At 57.7% G+C, this 8,658-nt stretch overlaps 1 protein-coding gene across 1 annotated transcript in view; it reads left to right on the forward strand.

Moving 5' to 3' along the window:
* Positions 1-4,705: 4,705 nt before the first annotated feature.
* Positions 4,706-8,658, forward strand: part of Megf6 (multiple EGF like domains 6) — a 76,086-nt gene continuing 72,133 nt past the window's right edge. The window contains exon 1 of the mRNA XM_033767295.1: positions 4,706-4,738. The gene's annotated coding sequence lies outside the window, so the exon portion shown is untranslated. The remainder of the gene's footprint in view (positions 4,739-8,658) is intronic.

The following is an 8,658-nucleotide window of genomic DNA, read 5'->3' on the forward strand; positions in this document are numbered from 1 at the left end:
CCAGTTCTGATGCCCCTCACGATTGGCTTTTCCCCAGTCCTTTGTCTATGATTGGTTTTTGTCTGCTGCCGTTCATAATCACTCCCGCCCCTTGCCGCGCCGGAAGTGCCCTTTGCGCAGGTCTATTTCCTGTTTACGGGTTTAGAAAGGGGGCGGGGTCGAGGACAGTTGCCAGGGAGACGCGAGAGGCAACTGAAGAGCTAGGGCTGCAGAGCTCCCGGACTGAGACCCTCTGGGCCCCTGGGCGGCGGCTTCTACCCTGCACGTGGAGTGTCCTTGCAAGCTCGTTTTCGCGATTCTCCTTCCACCTTCTAAAGAGCGGGAATGGCGCGTGCTAGCGTCTGGGTGCCGACATCAGCGTGAGCTTGTGTGTGTGTGTGTGTGTTGGGTGCGCACATGCGAGAGTGGCTCCGCGTTGCGAAGTGCGGCGATCGGTGCAGCCCCTAAGCCCAAATCGGACAAGAAGAATTCAAGCGGAGGGGCAGGCCCCGTTAAACGGCTGGTTTAGGCCGTCTTGGATTTTCGCTCTGGGCTCAGCGCTGTGACGAGTACCGGTCCATCCAGTCCTCCGGGTGACCTTAGGAAGCAGGCAGGAGGGGACAGAGGTACGGGGCGGCCACCTGCCAAGGTCACACCGGCCCAGGGGGGATTCCTCCCAGGCGTGGCCCCCAGGCCCTGCCCACGTCTCCCACGTGGGGCCATCAGACCACTGTCCGCCCCTCCCGGGAAGTCGTCCACTCTGGATCTTCACGGGCCTGGCTCCGCCCTCCCTCTGGGGCCTCATCCCACGGGCTCAGCCCTCAGGACGCCGGGACCCCAGCACCACCCTCAGTAGCCCAGTGCATCGGATCAGACTGCTAACTGTCCTCACGTGGATGGTCACGTGTGACTTCGCTGACCTACCATGCCTCCTTCCTGCCACGCGCTGAAAACCTTCTCTGACACCTGGCTAGAGCTCAGCACCCAAAAGACACTTTCCTAGGGCACACTGCGGCGTTACATTCTGGTCTTTCCTCTAAAACACTCCACAGAGGGTCCCGCTATGTGAGACAGCCAGCACACCATATGTACTGGGAAAGTTTGCAGAGCAGGCCTCTTACTGTGTTTAAACCAGACAGAGCAAGCAGGACTGTGCCAAAATATCAGAAAACCAACAGATAACAGTCACTCCTTACCCCCAGACCCCCAGGCATGTGTAGACCTGTAAGTGCATCCAGCTTCGTTTGTGGTGGGGCTTTGACACCCACCCCCTGTGGGCTCTGGGTACCATGACAGTTCCTCTAAATACTTGCACAGTCAAAAGTCCTTGCAAGGGTGGTGAAATCAGGCACATGGCTGGGCTGTGGCTTGGTTGGTCCATCCCCTGCTCTAGACCCTCCCATGCTCCCCAGACCTTGAGAGACCCAGTGCTGCCCCTGTTGGGCCGTGAGCTCTGTGGACCCGCGAGTCTTTCTCCTACTCCTGTTGCTCTCCCCCACCCTCATACTGGGGATCGAACTCAGGACCTTGCCAGACAGGCGACGCACCAATGAGCTACGTCCCTGACCCTTTTGTTGCTCCTTTTTATAAATCTTACTCTCACTACTCTTTCTGAGTGTTGGGTTCAGTTTTTTGGGACACCAAGAACCTGGAAACAGCTCCCCAAGACGCCCCCCATCAATAGCATAACTACATCCAGAATTTTTTACATTTCACAGCAGCCCAGGCTTGTAAAGGCCATTGTCCATCAGGAGAAGCAGGGTTGGAGAGTCCCACTGAGGGAGACCCTCCTGGTCCATGGAGGATGCAGAGGCAGAACTATGCCTGGGACCTCCCAGAGCTGCGCTGTATGGGACTCAGAGCAGGGGCTCAGCCCCTCCTGACTCGGCTTGGACATCGGTGCTGACATAAACAAGAGACACCGACATAGCTTCAATATATCATGGGAACACATGTAAAAATGTGCTCCCGGCACTGCTGTCCTGTGGAGACCAGGCTGGGGACAGCTAGCTGCTGCCCAGGCCCTGCTGGGTGGCCTGAATTAGGGTTCCGTGAGGGGTCGCCTGAGCCTCTCTCCTGTGCCCTCTTCAATTTGGAAGGGGTTGGAGCAGAATCTCCCCCACGATGGCAACTGGGAGTGTGGAGCTGGAGCTGGAGCTGGCCTCCCAGGGTGAATCTGGCCCTTGCTGGACTTGGCCACGTCAGCTCTCTGTGCCTCGGTTTTTTGTGTGTGGAGACAGTGACCCTATAGCTTGTGGCTAATCGGGTCAGCCCTGGGGCGTGCTGGCCACCTGCTGGCCACGTGGTATCGCCTGGGGCAGGGTAGTGTGTACAGGTGATGCAGTTATGTGCAGGCCACGCATTGCAGACAACGTCTGTCCCTGTCACCCTTTCATATCAGTGACAGCCCTGGAACGTGTCACTTTATCACATCCACAGAGGACTGGGCTGGGATTTCCACCTGGGCCTGCGCTCCAGCCCCTCTGGTATCCTGGCAGGATAGACAGAGAAGAAAGGGAGCCCCTGCCTCACCTGCTGTCACCTGTGTAAGTGCGCTTCTCCTCTGCTCTCAGTCGTGGGAGGAGCAGTCTCCTTTCAGACAGCGGGACAGGCCGACCTCCATTCAGGGTCTTGGGAAGGCAGTGGGTGAGCGCTGAAGGCAGAGGGTATAAAGTACAGGACAGTGACTAGGGTGTCCCGGGGCCTCGGCGGTGTCTAGGTAATGAGGCCTGGTTTTGGGTGTCCAGGTGTGGCTGTGCAGCCATCTTGGCTGAGCCTGCAGCAGGAGCTCAGTGCCACAGCAGCAGTGCTGACTGTGACCCCTTCTGCCCTTCCTGCTTCCCATCTTCACCCTGAGGTGGGGAGCAAAAGCCCTGCCAGGGCTGTCTGAGGTTAAGCAAGTAGTAGGCTCAGGGAGGCCCCAGCCAGGTCCCCACTCCACTGAGTCCAGGCCCCAGGCAGCCAGTTGGAAACCCTAGCATTTGAGGAGTGAAAATCAGTAAGTGGAGACATAGGCAAACAGGAGACCAGGACCTTCAGTGCTGAAGCAGGAGGACAGGTGGAGAAGGTGAGGCTGGGTTCAGGCCGGCAAGCACAGCAGGAGATGGGGAGATGAGTGTGGGGACACCTGTCCCTGCAGTTAGGCTGGAGCAGGAGCCAGGCCCGGGAAGGATGGCCACTTCAGGGGAAAAAGAGCCGGGCACTGAGTGGGCACAGGCAAGGGCATTGCCAGCGTCAGGCACCTTGGTGTTTGGCAGCCATGCTGCCCACCCAGGAAAAGGCGTCTCTAGGCAGGGCCAGGCTGGCCCAGGCTGGGGGCTCAGTGGGTCACTGCTGCAGAGCAAAGGCCCTGGTGAAAGCTAGCCCCGGTCCAGCAGTGTCCGAGGGACTGTACCGGGCAGGTGAGCGGGCCTGCCAGGGTGGGGTACACAGATCAGGACAGGAGGGGGCCGGGATGGGGGATCAGATAGTGCAAGGTCCCTGCATGCTGGCAGGAGTTGCCACAGGGATGCATCCCACAATGCCCGGCCGCTGGTGGGTTTGGAGAGTGACCCCAACACCCCAGATCGGAGCAGTGGCCAGGGATGGGGACGGTGCTCACCAGACACAGTGAGTGGCCTCTGTAATGGCAACAACGTGCCAGCAACCAGCTCATCCAGAACGAAAGAAATGGGACTCACCGCCCAGCAGGCAGCAGCCCACGCCAGAGCATGAGCCGGGCCACGGGGCCACACTGCCCTCACTCCCAGCTCCAGATGCCAGCCATCCTCGCCATTGGGGCTGTGTCTGCCACACCCAGCTCCACCCATGTCACCAGCTGTCTTCTCCTGTGCGTCTCTCTTCTGTAAGAGCAGGGCCCCCCGCCTCCTGCTAACTCTATTGTCCACAGTAAGGAAGACCAGAGTCACAGGGGACACAGTTCAGCAGGTACCAGGCAGGTCACACCTGTACACACACAGAAAGTTCCAGTGGACACTGCCTTTCAGCTCACATGTCCACATACATGCACACATCTCGCTGTGGTCAGGGGCTGGTGGCTGAGATCCCATCCTGCCTGTAGGGTCTGGGGCTGGCTGCTTCTTTTATACAGTTTTTTAAAAAGAGGCTGTTTCACAATTGGCCAGCAGGTGGCAGCACCATCTTCTGAAAGGAAAGGAGACCTCAGCCAGGAGGAGCAGAGGTGGGAGCAGACGGTTTTTTGCTTTTCTTTTTCAGTGCTGGAGTAGAACCCAGGGCCTCACCAGAGTGGACAAATGCTCTACCACTGAGCTGCATCCCAGACCAAGCCCCATCTTCGATGTCTGTCTGGTGGGCACGAGGTCCTGTGTGGCCCCCAGAGCGGTCGGGGTCTCCTCCCTTAATTACGCATTGACTCTGACAGCCAAAGGGAGCAGATGCCACAGAGAGCCCTCCCTGGGTGTGGGCCCCACGGTCCTCAAGGTGCTTGCTTTGGCGGGGATTTTCCATATGTTTGTATTTGGCAAGAGAGTGCTTGGGCTCCACCCTGCGTGCCGATCACCCGGGCCTCTCTGCTGTGCCCATGGGACCCAGGGTGAGGCCTGGCTTGTGGGTGGGCTCCCTGGTGGAACAGGAGGAAGGACAAGGCAGAAGACATCAGGTCCAGTGTGGGGGCCAGGAGTTTTGTTTTTTGTTTTCTGAGACAGGGTCTCAGGCTGGCCGTGAACACACTGTCTAGCCCAGGCTAGGCTTGAACTCATGGTAATCTCCTTCCTCAGCCTCCCAAGTGCTGGGATTACAGGTGAGTGCCACCACGCCTACTGATGGGGACCACAAGATCTTGAAAGGATCTTGCAGGGACTGTGGAGAGATGGGGGGTTGCATGCCAGATAGGCCCCAAGAAGCACAAGGGTGGTGTGGCCAGTGTCCATCTGTGCAGCACGCCTGTCCAGTGTGCAGGAGATGCTGTCCCTCCTGGCACCCCTCTGGAGGTCCCTGGGGTGGGGCTCCCCAGGAGGGCACTTCCTGCTCTGGGCACAACTTGTCTGTTTCCGGCTACTACTGCAGGGAGCGACCTCCAACTGGCCTCTAACTGGGGTACTGCAGAAGGCACCAGGGTCTGCAGGTGGAAGGCAGGGTCAGGGTGTGGGCCGGCCCCACCCGGCCTCCCTCCAGCTTCTAGTGACTCCTTGGTTTCTGTCCTGGCACAGCTTCCGTACTGTCCCTGTATGTGTGCCTGTCACCTCTCAGGCTCCCTCCTCCATAACCTCTGCGTGAAAGAAGTTATTCGCTCCTGACAACCCCAGTGCCCTCCCCATGGCTGCCCCTCCATGTCACTTGATGCCCCATGGGTAAGGGGAAGGTGGGAAGGGCCACAGCAGGCTGTGTACAGACACTGTGTGTGCTCCGGGTAGAAGCCCAGGGCACACACGCTGAGTGGGGGGGATCCCAGACCCAGAAATGGAGGGACCAGGCCACATCAGGCACTGGCTACCAGGGGCCCTCAACCCACCTGAGTTGAGGGTTCCACATGGACAGGTCCTGTCCCGCTGTCCCATGGCCCATGGAGGGGTAGAAGTGAGCTTGGGACGTGTAGCAGGTGGTGCTGGCTGGGCAGCATCTGGGGTGGGGTTTCAGGTGTGGGTTTGACTCTTCAGAGGTATTCCTGACTCGGCCATCACCGGAGTGACCTCATGGTCACTTGTAAGGACCTGGAAGCTGCCGTGGACACCTGCATCTGGTGGCCCGAAGATGCCTCTGACATTTAATCAAGTCATCTGTTTTGTTTTGTTTTGTTTTGGCTTGGCTTTATGAGACAGGGTTTCAGGGTGCAGTTTGGGCTGCTCTTGGACTCACTAGGCAGTGATCCTCATGCCTCGGCCTCCCAAGCTCTGGGATCACTGGCTTCTGCTTGCCTGTTAGAAGTGTTTGTAGAATTTGAGACAAAAGCCAGGCTATATTCTGGGGTTGGCTGAGACCTCAGTTCCAGCAGCTGTAAAGGATGTTTTGAGTTTCTCCTAGGGGAATTCTCTCTTTCTTCTCCCTGAGGATCACCCGCCCCAACTCCAAGCTGCATGACGGGGGCAGGGAGCAGGCTTTGCTTGGGAGATCAGCACCCGGAGTATCAGCCAAGCCAGTGGTTTGATCCTTCTTCCTCTGCATGTTATTTTTCCTCTGGCCAAAGACTATTTTTATTATTTCCAGCAGAGAATGAGGCAAAAACATTAAAAGGCTGTGTCTTTTATTTATTATTTTTAAAAGTAGTATCTTTAAAAAGTCACAGAGGCTAGAGTGGTTTTTGCCAGGTGTAAGTGCACCGTGGCCACACCTTGTGCCTGGGTGGATCTCCAAACCCATCCCTGAATGGAGGTGACCCTGGGCCATCTGTGAGCTCTGACTGCCCCAGGGCCACGGACATAGAGACTGGTGTGAAGGAGAACCGGAGGCGGGGACCCTGGGCCTCACATGTGCCCATTTTGGGTGCAACACCCCTGACTGTTCAGGAATTGAGGACTGAGCCCTTGTTGTTACTGAGTAATTATCTCAAGCAAGTCCCAAGGTGGAACCAGACGTTTGGCCACAGTTGCACTAACGTCTTCTGGAATGGGAATTTGGGCTGGAATCCGGACCTGAGTGGGGACTTTTGCCTGGGAGGCAGCTGAGGCAGCTGAGGTCCTGGGACCGGCGGGCTTCGTACCACCATCACCCACAAGGGGGCAGTCACCCCCTCCTTCCTGTGACCCGGCCCTTCTCCAAGTCCTTATTGACATCCACCATGAAGGAAATTGCAATTAAATTCCAATGCAACTCGGAGGGAAACAGATAAAGAGGTTCCAAAATTCTTTGGAGGAAGGATGGCCAAGAATGAGCAACTTGCAGAGCAGGAGTGGGTGGTCCTTGATCAGGTCGAGGGACCTTCTTTGGGTCTCCATGTGTCCCAGGGGCCCTGCATGGCCTCAGCCCGGTGGTGCAGGGCACATCCTTGAGACTTAGGGTTGGGGTGAGAAGCAGCAGGGCCCCAGAGACAGGCTCTGTTTGCAGTGATTAAGTCACTTTATTAGGAAGAGGAACAAAGATAGATAATTTTTGGAAAACACTGCATTTAGTTTAGTTTGATTACTAAAACTTGTTCATTGTGAGTTATATCTGCGTAGAACAATTTTTAAATCCAGGTGTTAGGGTGCACTGTGGTCCCAGCTATGCAGGAGGCTGAGGCAGGAGGATCACAAACATGTTTGAGTACAGCCCGAGCAACTTGGGGTGTAGCTCAGTGGCAGAGCACTTCCTACCATGCGCGAGGCCCTGAGTCCACCCCAGCACTGTAGGGGGAAGGGTGCATGGACACTCAGGACAGTCTGATTTCTTTAAAGAGATAAACTTTCAGCACCCTCTTCACTCTGCTGTCACAGGGTCATGCGTGTCAGAAGATGAACCTTCATGTTCAGGCCATCGGCTGCTTAACCACTGCCCATGCCCTCAGGTGCCAGGCTGGGCAGGGACACAGGCTGAGGGAGAGCAGGGAAGACAGCAGCCCTGGGGCCTGCGGGTCCTGGGCTGTGGAGGTCACTTGTCCACACCTGCACCTGGGGATGGACCGCGGACCCCCCCTCTCCACCCCAAAGGCCACAGATGTCCCAGAGGCGTCCTAACACCAGCCACAGGAAGCTCCTGTCCTCTTCCCCTCTTCTCAGCGTCTGCCTAGGACTCTCCCTGGCTCCAAACCTGGGGCCCGATGGGGGCAGGAAAGGCAGGGTTACCATGAGGTCCACAGAGGGACCTCTGCAGGTTGGGGGTCCTGAAATGCATGCCTGAGGGTGGCAAACACACACTCCTAATGAAACAACCTACAAAGGAGAAATAAAAAGTCAGGGTACATGCTATGAAATAAATAAGTGCTTAGAGAAAAAAATGCACACACCAGGTAGGTCATGCATGTTTGCAAAATTAGCAAATTCTTTTCACATTACTCTGAGAGGGCCCCAGAATTGCATGTTCCAGCCCCACAGAGCCGGTCCTCCCCCGCCCAGGCCTGCTTCTTGCCAGGGACTGACGCCTGCACTCCTCACTCCCGCTCTGATAAGGAAGGAGGATTCGGAGGAGGACCTGGCTCTCTGCAGGTGTAACCCCCGCAGCTGGCCCCGGTGAGGTGGGGTGGGGGGAAGCTGAAGAGGAGACTGATGGCCCAGGGCAGGCTCGGCCCTGTGCCTGCACCGCTGACCGGCTGCGGAGCCACGGCCAGCCGAGACCTGGGGAGGGAGGGCTCAGGGTGAGAGGCAGAGCGGGGTCCTGTCTGGGGCCTCAGCGAGCAGGGTTCTAGCGCCCAGGGTGACTCCCTTCTCTGTGCTCTTCAGGGTCCCTTGATTTATGGCAGGGAGCACAAGCTGGCAAGAGTCCCGGAGCCAGGCCCTGCGTTCAGTTCCCACGCTGGCAGTCCACAGGCCGGGCAACAGGCTCCTCGTTCTCTGTGGTTTCCAAACTGGGCGGACGGGGACCCCGTTAAGGTGGGGAGGAGGGCACCCTTGTGTCTCACTATGAGAAGAGGGGCTCCCAGGCCGTAGGGAGCGCTGGGGGAAGGAAGGGCCTGGCCGCCATCCGAACTGTACCCCTTAAATTGTGCAGGCAGAGGTCCCCGAGAGGCTGACTGTCCCGGCCGTCGAAGAGGAGAGCGCAGGTCCCCGGAGCAGGGCCTCGCTCGGCATCCCCGAGGACCCCGACCCACTC

The sequence above is a fragment of the Fukomys damarensis genome, unplaced genomic scaffold (genome assembly GCF_012274545.1).
Source record: "Fukomys damarensis isolate Sample0158 unplaced genomic scaffold, DMR_v1.0_HiC HiC_scaffold_23, whole genome shotgun sequence".
NCBI lineage: Eukaryota > Metazoa > Chordata > Mammalia > Rodentia > Bathyergidae > Fukomys > Fukomys damarensis.